At 39.6% G+C, this 12,697-nt stretch overlaps 2 protein-coding genes across 27 annotated transcripts in view; one reads left to right on the top strand and one right to left on the bottom strand.

The window, feature by feature from the left end:
• PCMTD1 (protein-L-isoaspartate (D-aspartate) O-methyltransferase domain containing 1) overlaps positions 1-1,267 on the bottom strand; it is a 69,169-nt gene extending 67,902 nt beyond the window's left edge. For all 4 annotated transcript variants that reach the window (XM_053208359.1, XM_027042842.2, XM_027042845.2 and 1 more), the window contains exon 1: positions 1,128-1,267. The gene's annotated coding sequence lies outside the window, so the exon portion shown is untranslated. The remainder of the gene's footprint in view (positions 1-1,127) is intronic.
• A 70-nt stretch (positions 1,268-1,337) lies between these two features.
• Positions 1,338-12,697, top strand: part of LOC106974083 (uncharacterized) — a 241,939-nt gene continuing 230,579 nt past the window's right edge. For 11 of the 23 annotated variants that reach the window (XR_008292692.1, XR_008292698.1, XR_008292695.1 and 8 more), the window contains exon 1: positions 1,524-1,697. The gene's annotated coding sequence lies outside the window, so the exon portion shown is untranslated. Of the gene's footprint in view, positions 2,178-12,697 lie in introns of all 23 variants that reach the window. The other 12 variants (XR_008292693.1, XR_008292699.1, XR_008292697.1 and 9 more) reach the window with 8 other exon arrangements.

The raw sequence follows: 12,697 nt of genomic DNA, 5'->3' as shown, positions 1-12,697 counted from the left end.
AATAACAGCTTGTAACCCTTGTTAAAAGCTACTTAATAATAGTTGAAACATTACAGAAAAACTGGATACAACGTTCAGCATTAAAAAACCAACATAGCTATGTAGCTTTTACAAAGAATGAGGTATGTAATAAAATGGAGGACTAAATGTGAGTACCCTTGGCCAATAAAAAGCATATATACTATGGATGATCCCAATTTTCTTCTTAAAACATACTTACATGCATAGAAAAATCCTGAATGGCTAAACACCACACTTGTAGACTGGTTACCCTGGGTAGTAAGAGGGGAAAATGGGGGGTAGGGGGTGGGGAGCAGACGTCTTCATTGTTTAGCTGCTTTTTTTCTTAAAGAGCACGTAGTAATTTTGTTAATTAAAAAAATAACCGGGAGAAAATAGCCACTGGTAAAACTGTACTTTCCCCTCCGTACCCAAATACTTCTAATGTGTAATTTTCAAAACATAGTTATGACTTCACAGTTTAAAAAAAAAAAAAAAAGACCTACAAAAATACAGTACTAGAAGTTAAAAAAAAAAAAAAATCTTGCATTTGCAAGATTAGTCCCGCTGGTTCTACTCAGGGCTCCTCTCTACGTCAGTGTTCGAAACGCCCTAAAAAACGGGCACCACACTTGAACGGTAGTAAACGCTCAAACAAACAAAAAAACCCAGAAAGTAAGAAAATGTTAGCGCCTGCTCTAGCCTCGTAAATCCCTTCCCAGCCTCAACCCCCGAGGCTTCCCCGAGCCTACGTAGGCTGGATTCTCTTCCTTCCAAATCAAAACAACAACAGAAAGTCACGGGGTGGAACTGAAAAGGCCTTGAAGGGGCCCGTGGGTGTCTTGGGACCGCAGCGTCAGGGAGTCCTGGTCCCCGAGCCCGGGTCAGAGCCCAAGGACCATCCGCCCGGACCTCCCATACCCTTCGACCCCTCCAGACGCCCTCGACCGCCCTCGACTCCCGGCCCCTGCGACCCCGCCGACCCCGACCCCCAACCTCCCGGCCCCCTTCGAAACCTCCGGCCTCCCTTGACTCCCCAGCCCCCGACCTCCCCGACCCGCCGCCACACTCCAGCACGCGGAACGCGCCGACCCGCACGACCCCGAGTCCGCAGGCAGCGGCGTTACCTGCGGCGAGACGGTCCGTCCGGCCCGCCGCAGCGACGCGCAGGGTCAGGCGCTAGGACTCGGCGGGCTCCACGGCAGCCCGCCGCCCCCACCGCCACCACACCACCGCCGCCAACGCCGCCGCCGCTGCAGCCCGGAGGAGGGGCGGGGCCCGGACCCGCGGCTGGGGAAGCCCGACGGTCGCGGCCCCGGGAGTCGTCGGGAACCTAGGCATGCGCAGAGCAGGGGGCGCGAGAACTGCTCCAGGAGGACGCCGGAGTCAACAAGGCTTCGGGGACGCCCCCATCCGGCTCCGCCTCTCCCCCCCACAGGCATTGCTCCGCCCCCACGCCCAAACAACGCGAGGTCTTGAGGAGACTTGGGGACGGCCCCGGTTGAGAGAGATCCCGCGAGAACAGGGCATCGCCCTCCTCGCCCCCTTCCCAGCGTCAGGACGCCTAGGGGCTGAATAGGTGAGAGGCGGTCCGCGGCGGCAGCGCCGGAGTTGGGGGAGGAGGCCTGCCTCGGGGTGGCCGTTCTATTACGCCGCGCTTCGGGACGGGGCGTCTAGGTGTCGGAGCACATGCGAGGGTGCGTCCCCGCGGGGTAACTATGCAGAAGCTTTTGCGGAACGTGCTCACCGGTTTATCTGAAGAGCAAGGATTTTCCACAGGATTGTGCCGCCTTAAAGTGACGGCTTAGGGCCCAGAAGTTTCCCCACCGCCCGGTGTTAACGCCTCCGCCGCCGGGCCAGCGCCTTTCCCTGCGTTCTCGGCCTGGCTCGGGCGTTGGGCTTGCCCCCACAGCTAACGTGTTCATCATTTAGCAAATTGAGCACTTAAAACCGGTGACACGTGTGCCAAGCAAGTTCCTCGTGGCTTGCGTAAACATCCCGTAGCGCATAAGCGGAGAGAAAGGGTTTTGAGGGAGAGGGGTTCGAAAGTTGACTCAGGGAAAGGAGACGAGGGTCCGGAGGGCTGAGAAAACGCTGCCCCGTGAACCTGGGCAGCAAGCAGGCTGGTCACACTTCGAAGTGACGTTTAGTGCGCCTGCAAGTCAGTATGTCTCCTCGTTAAGTACAGTGAGTTTTGTGCCAGCGTTTTTCTTTCTTACTCCCAAGTCTCTCCGTGTGTGTGCCACTCCCGCCCCCAAGTAGGCTTGCGTTGTTTGAATTCTGCCCGGTTTTGGTTTTCAGATCGTCAGTGGTTTTCGGGTACCTACCTTTGTAGGTTGCCCCCTGTAAATCAGAATGGCCTCGGTGCCCTGGTTACTGTTTCCCACCATAGCTGATGGCGTACAAAGTGGTTAAGTAATCTATGCGTGAAAGGAGAGCTGGCGAGCCCGGGCAGAGCTGGCCTCGCGAAATAAATGTTGCGAACGAGAGCAAAGTTGCTGCTGCGGTGGTCGGCCATCAAGCCACCAACCTGGTGTTAGTTTAGTGAACTCTGTGTTGTTTGATGTGAATGCAAATACAGGGGGCGTTTTGCTCCGAACTACAAAATCTCTATTCGCTTGCCGTCCAGATTAGAGCCCTTGCACAGATTTTTTTGGCCCTTGGCCTGGTCCCAGCGCACTCCTGACTGTGGTGAGATCATATAACAGTCTTAGAGGATTAGCTTTCTGCTATTCCAGGCAGAAATGTTAGCACGTGAAAATATCTTGCCATAAGCAAATTAAGTAGAAGTTGTTGAGAAAAATAGTTAAAATCGTTAAGCAACTGCTAGGACTGCCCCCTCTTTTCTCCCCTTCGTGTGTGCATTTACTTTCTCCATTCTGCTGTGCATTTTTCAGGGTCCTGGACCCTTTTCTTTCTCCTCGTACTCTGTTACATTTAAAGTTGACCACAGATTATTTTTAATAAGACTACTAGTAAGTACTTTGTTAATAAGTAAGACTAAGTGGTACTTTGTGGGTTAGTAGTTGAACAGTAAATAAGCCATCGACTGTATCTTCCGTGGTACGCATGTCTCACGGTGCCACGCCATCTATATCATTTAGACCACTTCTGATTATGCCTCCATTGAGCATGTTTCATGTATAGTTTACTTCTGGTGAGCGTGTGTCTTGTGAATGACTGATAATCCACAAAGTCTGGGCACATGGCTACTGTGTTTGCTATTGCTTTCCAGTGGATAGTACAATGTCTGCTGAAATGTTGGTACTCTCCGTCTGTGGAATGGACAATTTAAGTTACTCCATCATGCAGAATTGTTCAGAGATGTATTTAGACCGCGATGAAATTAGATAACCCCCAAACATTGTATTCCTGGAGTTCCCGGTCCACTGTTGTAGCAAGTCTGGTCCTGGCAACAGCAAAGCCTCGCTTGCTGTAACAACTTAATTCTCCATACCAGGTTGTTTCACTTTTAATGTTAAGCGGACAATACCCAAAGTGGATACTTGTGAATGCAGAGTACCGGGCAGGTAGGGGCCGGCCTTGTAATGTCAGAGATGCTCTGTTTCTTGAATGCAGAAGACATCCAATAAATACTTACTGAATTAAACGAGACTCAGCCTACGAAGTACTGTCACCTTTCTAGGAGTTCACCATCCCACAGGCATGGCATGGCATGGTTGCTGTGTGTTTCTTCAGCCTCAGAATTTGAGGTCTCCATGTGTTGCCCAGATTAACACATCATCTGGTTTTGCAAACACCTGTGTTGCATAATAGGCCTTAGTTTTGGTTTATCGTGCCAAGGCTGGCCTGTGAGGCCTGAAAAAATTTCCTTATAGCTTTCATTTAACCTGCACTGTCTGGGGAAAACCCAACACTAAATCCTACTAAATATGGAACTGTTTTGTTCTACAACTTTTATTTCCTTGCACTATTTTCAGTACAGTTACAAGTCCCATCACCTCCTGGCTACCCCTCCCCCCAGAACACAATAAAGACAAATTTTTCCTCTCTAAAAGAGGGTTAGTCTCACAGTACTTGTTTTTCTGTTTGAAAAACAAAACATATCAACATTTCCTTATGTTGATGACTTTAAGAAGCAAAAATGTATTTTGTTGGGAAGATGATAATGTTTTCTAGAGTAGGACTAGTATTTGAAAATGAAGGAGAAAGCTTAACCCCCTACATTCCGGAGAAGTAATATCTATGTAATTTACAAATTGAGGAACTAGAAAACAAGCTTAGAGCTGACCCACTAAAAGGATTCTTCTAATTTATATCTTTGTCTATAGCCATTAGCACCTTTTTTAAATCACAAGATTTCTCCCTCGTATTGTATCTCACTGTCGGGGATTCCACTTATGATTGCTTCACATCCTGAGCAACAGTATAGTCAAAATTAAGGATTAAGAGCCCTATGACAAGATAAAAGTAGCTATTCTCTAAAGAAAAGTGAAAAAGACTTTGTTTAAACTAGTGGTTCTCAAAATGTGATCTGGGATCAGAGGCATCAGAACATCAGGGAACTTACTGGAAGTGCAAATTCATGAGACCCTGCCCTAATTTAATACATCCTCTGGGCGTTTCTGATAAATGCTAAAATTTGAACCATCGGTTGTAATCATTAAATGTACATGGTATGTTGTTTATTTAATATGTATAACTCATAAGTATGAAATTGGGTAAAAATATAGGCTTCTTTGGTGAAAATACTCCATTCCTTGCATTCCCAGTGCCTTTACTATGATCCCTCTCTAAGGCAGCTATACTCATTGCAACTATACCCACCCCAGTATTTTTTCCTTTATGAGCCTTTCTCAATCCTTGAAGTCATAATACAATGATGTTTTGTTGCCTCACATGTAAAGATGGTATTTGTGATTGTGGGTGTGGCTGAAAAGACTGCCCAGGCAATCCTTTCCATACTGGGAAGTTGCCCAGAATTGTGCACCCCTGCTGCATTATTGGGCCTTCATGTTTAGCAGCTGTTTATTTTCTTTCTTTCCACCATAGGAACTACCTAGCCAAAATGCCAAGTTGATCAGACTCCAATATTTTTTGTAGCCTTTTCAAGCTATTCTATATTTTCTGAAATTTCCAGATGTGTTTTTGAAAGCTGTGATAAAGTTTATATAAAATTATAATAGAATCTTAGAAAATAGAAAACTTGGAAAAAATAGAAAAAAGAAAACTTGGAACATCAAAGAATAGAACTCGTGTGAGACCTAACAAAATATGTAAATACACGTGACTTGCTGTGTTGAGCCACCTCCCTCCACCAAAAGTATTCATAGCAAAATACTGAAAAGCAGAAAAGTTGCTCTTAGCCTCTCAAATTCACTGAGCATTAAAATGTTAAACATAAAATTGTACTTTCCCAAAGTCATTTGATCCTATTCTTTAAGGGGATACTTCAGAAATTCCTGCCCTATTTAATATTAAAAATGAACTTGTTTGTCCAGAGTATGTCCAATTAAGAATGAATTTTAATTAGAGAATGACTCTCTAGTACTTATAAGCCATTATATATGTACATATATGTTATTTCTATATAGAGATCCCTCAAATACATAAAAACATCAACGATATTTAAATAATTGGTTTAGGCCTCATTTCTTTTTTAGGATTTGCTAAAGTAACCTATTTAGTATTGATGTAGGAATCAATTGTCCATTATAATGGTCCATTGTATGGACAGTATGTCCATTATAATGGACAATTGATTCCTACATCAACTCTTTCTGCTGGCTGGGGAGATGTCATTATACTTACAGAGCTATACAGATAATCCATTTGATCATCCAGGTTGAGAAGTCTTAAGGTTACTTACCTTATATTTGTCAAACACTATAATTACTAATGTAATATTAAATTTGCCAAGTGGTATTTAAAATGATGTATAATATCCATTCTATTACTAAGTAAATTGATATTCAGTGAAAAAAAGGAAGAAGGACTAGTATCGGTCTTATTGAAGAGAAAATTTATCATTTATGATTTGAGAAATTGAGTTATCTAAATGCTGTGTTTATATGTTTTGATGTCCTATGTCTAAGAAGTTGATGAATGGTAATTTATTGCTGTATACATTTAAATATATGAAATAACAATTTGGAAGTAATAACATAAGTACTTTTTTCTTCAACTCACTTAGACTAAAAAACAACTTATCCATTTCTCTCACCCTCCACTCCCTACCTCTAGCTACCACCAATTATTCTCTGTGAGCTTGTTTTCTATTAATTTATTTATCATTTTTTAGATTCCCCATATAAGAGATCACAGGGTATTTGTTTTTCTCTGTCCGACTTATCTCACTTAGCATCACACCCTTGAGATCCATCCATGTTGTCACAAATGGCAAGATTTCCTTCTTTTTTATGGCTGAATAATATTTGCTTATACACATATACCACTATTACTTTATCCATTCATCCATCAGTGGACACTTACCTGGTTTCCATATCTTCATTAACGTAAGTAATGCTGCCATGAACATGGGGTGCATATATCTTTTCAAGTTACTGTTTTCACTTTCTTTGAATAAATACCCAGAAGTGGAATTGCTGAATCATATGGTAATTCTATTTTTTATTTTTTTTTAGGAACCTCCATACTATTTTCCATAACGCCTGCACCAATTATATACATTCTTATCAACACTGTAAAGTGTTCCCTTTTCTTCACATCCTTGCTAACACTTGTTATTTCTGGTCTTTTTGTTAGTAGCCATTCTTTTCTTTTTTTGAGGGGGGTCTTGTGTTCATTACAAACCCCTTCATAATAGCCATTTTTCAGGTGTAAGGTGACATCTCATTATGATTTTGATTTGTTTTTTCCTGATGATTAGTGATGTAGAGCATCTTTTCATGTACCTGTTGGCTATCTGCATGTCTTCTTTGGAATAATAGATCTTCTGTCCATTTTTTTAATTGGATTGTTTGGGGTTTTTTCACTATTGAGTTGTATGAGTTTTTAAAATATATTTTGGATATTAGCTGCTATCAGTAATGATTTGCAAATACTATCACTCAGTAACTTGCCTTTTCATTTTGCTGATGGTTTCCTTTGCTATGAAGAAGCTTTCCAGTTTGATATAGTCCCACTAGTTTACTTTTCCTTCTGTGGCTTGTGTGTTTGATCTTAGATTCAAAAATCACTGCTAAGACCTCTATCAAGGAGCTTACCATCTCTTTTTCTTTCTAGAAGTTTTATGGTTTCAGGTCCTATGTTCAAGTCTTTAATCCATTTCAGTTCATTTTTGTGTATGGTCTGAGATAATGGTCCAGTTTTATTCTTCTGAATGTGGCTGTCCAATTTTGCCAACATCATTTATTCAAGAGACGGTTCTTTACCCATTGTATATTCTTTCTGGTTTTTGTTTTTGTTTTAGTAATAAATTGACCACTTATGGGTGAGTTTATTTCTGGGATGTCTGTTCTGTTCTATTCATCTGTGTATTTGTTTTTATACCACAATGTTTTAATTATTATAGCTTTGTAATATAATTTGAAATCAAGGAGTGTGATGCCTCCAGTTTTGCTCTTTATCAAATTTGCCTTGGCTGTTTGGGATCTTTTATGGTTCCACACAAATTTTACGATTGTTTGTTCTATTTCTTTCAAAAATGCCTTTGAGATTTTGATACAGATTGCATTGAATTTGTATGTTGCTTTGGGTAATATGAGATTTTAACAGCATTAATTCTTTGAATCCGTGAGTATGGAATATATTTCCACTTATTTTGTATCTTTTTCAATTTGTTTCATTAATGTCTTAGAGTTGTCAATATCCAGGTCTTTTGCCTCCTTGGTTAAATTTATTTTATTCTTTTTGATGCAATTGTAAATAGATGGTTTTCTTAATTTCCATTTTTGGTAGTTCATTATTAATATATAGAAATGGAACAGAATCTGGTGTATAGGCTTTGTATCCTGCAACTTGGCTAAATTAATTTATTCTAATATTTTTTAATGGGGTCTTTAGCATTCTCTGTAAATAATATGTTATCTGCAAATAGTGACAGCTTTTCTTTTTCCTTTCCATTTTGAATGCCTTTTATTTCTTGTTTTTGATTAATCACTCTGGCTCAGACTTCCAATACTGGGCTGAATAAAGCTGCTGGCGTTCTTTTCTTCTTCTTGAACCTCTTTTTTTCAAAAATTTTTTTAATGTTTATTTTATTTCTGAAGGAGGGAGAGAGACAGAGCATGAGTGGGGAGGGGCAGAGAGAGAGGGAGACACAGAATCCAAAGCAGGCTCCTGGCTCTGAGCTGTCAGCACAGAGCCTCCAACCCACGAACTGTAAGATCATGACCTGAGCTGAAGTCAGACGCTTAATCGACTGAGTCACCCAGGTGCCCCATAAAGCTCTCAACTTTTTTTAATTGAATATGGTATTAGTTGTGGGCTTGTCATATATGGTGTTTATTATGTTGAAGTACATTCCCTTATACCTGCTCTGTTGAGAGTCTTTACATAAATGGACATTGAATTTTTTCAGATTCTTTTTATGCATCTATTGAGAGGATCATGCAATTTTTATCCTTCATTTTGTTAACGTAGTATATCACATTGACTGATTTGTGGACATTTAACCATCCTTGCATCCCTGGAATACATCCCACTTGATCATGGTATATGATTCTTTAAACGTATTGTTGGATTTAGTTTGCTAATGTTTTGTTGAAGATTTTTGCATCTGTGTTCATCAGGGATATTGCCCTGTGATTTTCTTTTGTTGTGGTATCCTTGTCTGGTTTTGGTATTGGGGTAATGCTGGCCTTGTAAAATGAGTTGGAACAGTTCCATCCTCGACTATTTTCTGGAAGAGTTTGAGAAGGATTGGTATTAATTCTTTGAATGTTTGGTAGAATTCACCAATAAAGCTGTCTCATCCTATGCTTTTGTTTGTTGGGAGGTTTTTGATTACCTGGACAATCTTCTTACTAGTAATTGGTCTGTTCAAATTTTCTGTTTCATCATGATTCAATCTTGGTAGGTTGTATGTTTCTAGGAATTCATTTCTTCTAGGTTCAGTTTGTGAGCATATAATTATTTAGTATAATCTCTTATGATAGTCTTGTGCTATCAGTTGTAACATCTCCTCTTTCATTTCTGATTTTATCTTATTTAAGTCCTCTTTTTTTTCCTTGGTGAGTTTAGCTAAAGGTTTGTCAGTTTTGTTTACCTTTACAAAGAACCAGCTCTTAGTTTCATTTGTCTTTTCAATGGTCTTTTTGGTAATTATTCATTTATTTCTGCTCTTCGTTATTTTGTTACTTCTTACTAATTCGGGGCTTCTTTTGTTCTTTCTCTAGTTTCTTCAGGGTAATTAGGGCACATAGATTGTTTGAGACTTCTTGTTTTGAGGTAGGCATTTATTGCTGTGAACTTCCTTCTAGAACAGCTTTTGCTCATCCTATAAACTTTAGTATGTTACAAATCCAAGGGATTTTTTTATTCTTTGAAAAGGTGTTTGGTTGTTTGGTAGCATGCCGTTTTAATCTGCACATATTTGTGAATTTTCTTGTTTTCTTTGTGTAATTAATTTCTAGCCTCATATCATTGTGGTCAGAAAAGGTATTTGACATTATTTCAATCCTCTTAAACTTATTAAGACTTGTTTTGTGGCCTAACATATAATCTATCTTGGAAAATGTTCCATGTGCACTTGAAAAGAATGTGTATTTTGTTGCTTTTGGATAGGACAAAAGAACTTTTTATTGCTTCATCTTAAACAGTTGAAATAATTGTATACTGGGTGTACCTTTGCCCCCTTTTTCTCTTGCCCTGGAACTTGTCTTCCCTCCATATATCAGATTTTGCCTCTCTATAATAGCTTTAAAAGGACAAGTTAAAACATTTCTTTATGATGAAATTTACATTGTTTCTTAGTTTCAAATTTGGCAAAACAGACTGGTTTCTGGAACTCAAATATGAATACAGTAAAAGCTTGAATTGCGAGTGATGTGTTCTGCGAGTGTTCCACAAGAGGAGCAAGCATTTCTAATAAATTTTAACTTGATGAGCGAGTGATGTCTTGCAATACGAGTAGTACGTGATGCCAACTGAGCCAGTGGTTCCTCTTCTTCTCTCTCTCTGTCTCTCTTGCTTGCTCGCTGTAGGATTGTGGGTGATCGTCTCCTATGCTCGGATTCTTGGTGTCAGCCCGCAGCGTTTGGCAGTAATCAGTAATTTTTCAGAACGTTGGGAGGTGCCCACAACTGTCATTAGTATATTTTTTGTCACTTCAAAGGCCTATGGACAGTCCTTTGATTTTTCCATACAAGAGTAAGCTTAGGAATGCTCTGCTTCATCCTAGGTCAGGCTGCCTGCAGATGTAGACCCTTTCTTCCGCTGCCTTATTGCCACTTACATTATATACTTACTGTTTATTAATACTGTACTGTAGTCAACATCCATGCAAGCGTATACAATGGCCCCCATGCATAAAGAGGTTGAAAAGAAAGACAATAAGAAGATGATCACAGCAGAAGTTAAGAAGGAAATCATTGAGAAATACAATCGAGGTATGCGAGTGCCCGAAATAGCAAGATTTTAGAAGAGGTCTACATCTGCATCTCATCGTCTGCAGAGGAGGAAGAGAAAAAGGCGGAGGAATCCCTCACTTCAAATGAGATTAGAGAGATGTGTAAAATGTAGGAAACAGTACAAAATTTTGTAGAAAAGCACCATCCAAATAAGGCTGTAGCAGTGTGAATGATGAATCTGTTCATGGACAGTGCAATGTCACATTTCCATGAAATACTCAAAAGGAGGCAAAAGCAAATGTCATTGGATAGGTTCCTTGTTAAAACTGCATGAAAAGAAAAAGATTCCATTGAGCCAATACATAGCAGTGATTCCGTTAGTGATAGTGAAAGTCAGCCTACACAATAACCCTCCTCTGGTCTCCCTTATACTAGCCACAAAGGTTTTCAAAGGTAAGTGCAAGTTAATTTCTTTATTTTTCTTTATATTTTGTATTTTCTTTATTATTTTGTGTTATGTTACATTATTATAATCATTTTTATATGAATTTTTTGGGTTGTGGAATAAATCATCTAAGTTTCCATTTCTTATGGGGAAATTCATTTGATATTCGAGTGCTTTGGATTACAAGCATGTTTTGGAAAAATTATGCTCACAAACCAAGGTTTTACTGTGTTTTACTGTCATTCATTAGAATAACAATTTAGGGAAGGGATTGTCCTACTTAGGTAATAACTATTTTATAAGTACACATATATTTATGTATGTTAAGCTGTTAAAATAATAAGATATAATAAGGATGTTATTTTATTGACAAACAGCATTTAAGATACTCTGTAACCATGAAAACTTTCAACTTCTCCTTCTTTTTCCAAGTTTTCATTGTCACTTTCCTCCAGGGTATCCAAGCACTAATAAATAGGAAAAGTAGGTTATTCAATTTTCATACATCATTAATATTTAAGAAAATAAATATAACTGTCATCTTGGATGTGGATTCAGATCCATTTTTAGATTTTTTTTTTAAATATACCAAGGCTTATTTCAGAGAGCCACATATAAACTAATTATAAACTTGAAGAGTAATGGCATGTAACTTTCAAATTTGTTGATCTCAGTCTTTTACTGAGGAATGGGAGAGAAATACTGGAAGTATATTCATTTCTATATTTCCTATTCTTTGGTACCATGAGAATTATAATCTACAGATGTTACATTTCTAAGAAGGAGGGTGACAGGGAGAGGAGGAGGGAGTACAAGGGAGGAAGAGAGCAAAGGGAGGAGAGAGCAAATTAAAACCTGTCAATACCTCCCATTCTCCATTTAGTAAAGTTCGTATCGGCCAAATTAGTTGACCGTTCTCATTCTTTTGTATTGCCTTTTCCATATTATTTTGTTTTTAACTTCTTTTACAGCTGTGTTCATATTTGTTGACAAGCCTTTCTAAATAGCTTGTGAGAAGGTTAATAGGAGCCTGGGGCCTACCACCATGGCCTGCTCATGATCAGTGCCCCACAAAAAAATGTATTGAGTAGAATTTCCATAATATATAAACTTCTGGGGAGGGAGGACAAACTCATTCATTCATCAAGTGTTTATTAGGATGTAAGATATGCTGGGCGTGGGAGATACAGCAGGTAGTATGTCAGCAAAGTCCCTTGCCTTCTTGAGTACATATTTTAATGCAGCTGTATGTAAAACAGAAGATGAAATTATGGAATACTAGTATAAAAATTTTAAGAACTGAACGTTACCTTAGAAGTCATTTGGTGAGCTCCTCATGTTTTGCAGATGGATTATTAACTGTAACTTGGCAAATGTAGTAGATTTAACATTGACAGGATCCTGGAGATTTTTCCAATAAAAGGAAAATATAAAAATTCTCAACAGAAGGAATTTCTTGTTTTTTTCCTTGAATTTAAATTCAGGTTAGTTAACATGTAGTGTAATAATGGTTTCAGGAGTAGAATTTAATGATTCATCACTTACACATGACACCCAGTGCCCATCCCAACCAGTGTCCTCCTTAATGCCCATCACCCATTTAGCCCATCCCCCCACCCAACAGCCCTCCAGCAACCCTCAGTTTGTTCTCTGTATTTAAGAGTCTCTTATGGTCTGTCTCCCTCTCTGTTTTTACCTTATTTTTCCTTCCCTTCCCCTATGTCCATCTGTTTTGTTTCTTAAATTCCACATGTGAATG

Source organism: Acinonyx jubatus, chromosome F2 (assembly GCF_027475565.1).
Source record: "Acinonyx jubatus isolate Ajub_Pintada_27869175 chromosome F2, VMU_Ajub_asm_v1.0, whole genome shotgun sequence".
Taxonomy (NCBI): domain Eukaryota; kingdom Metazoa; phylum Chordata; class Mammalia; order Carnivora; family Felidae; genus Acinonyx; species Acinonyx jubatus.
This window is presented reverse-complemented; position numbering and strand designations above follow the sequence as displayed.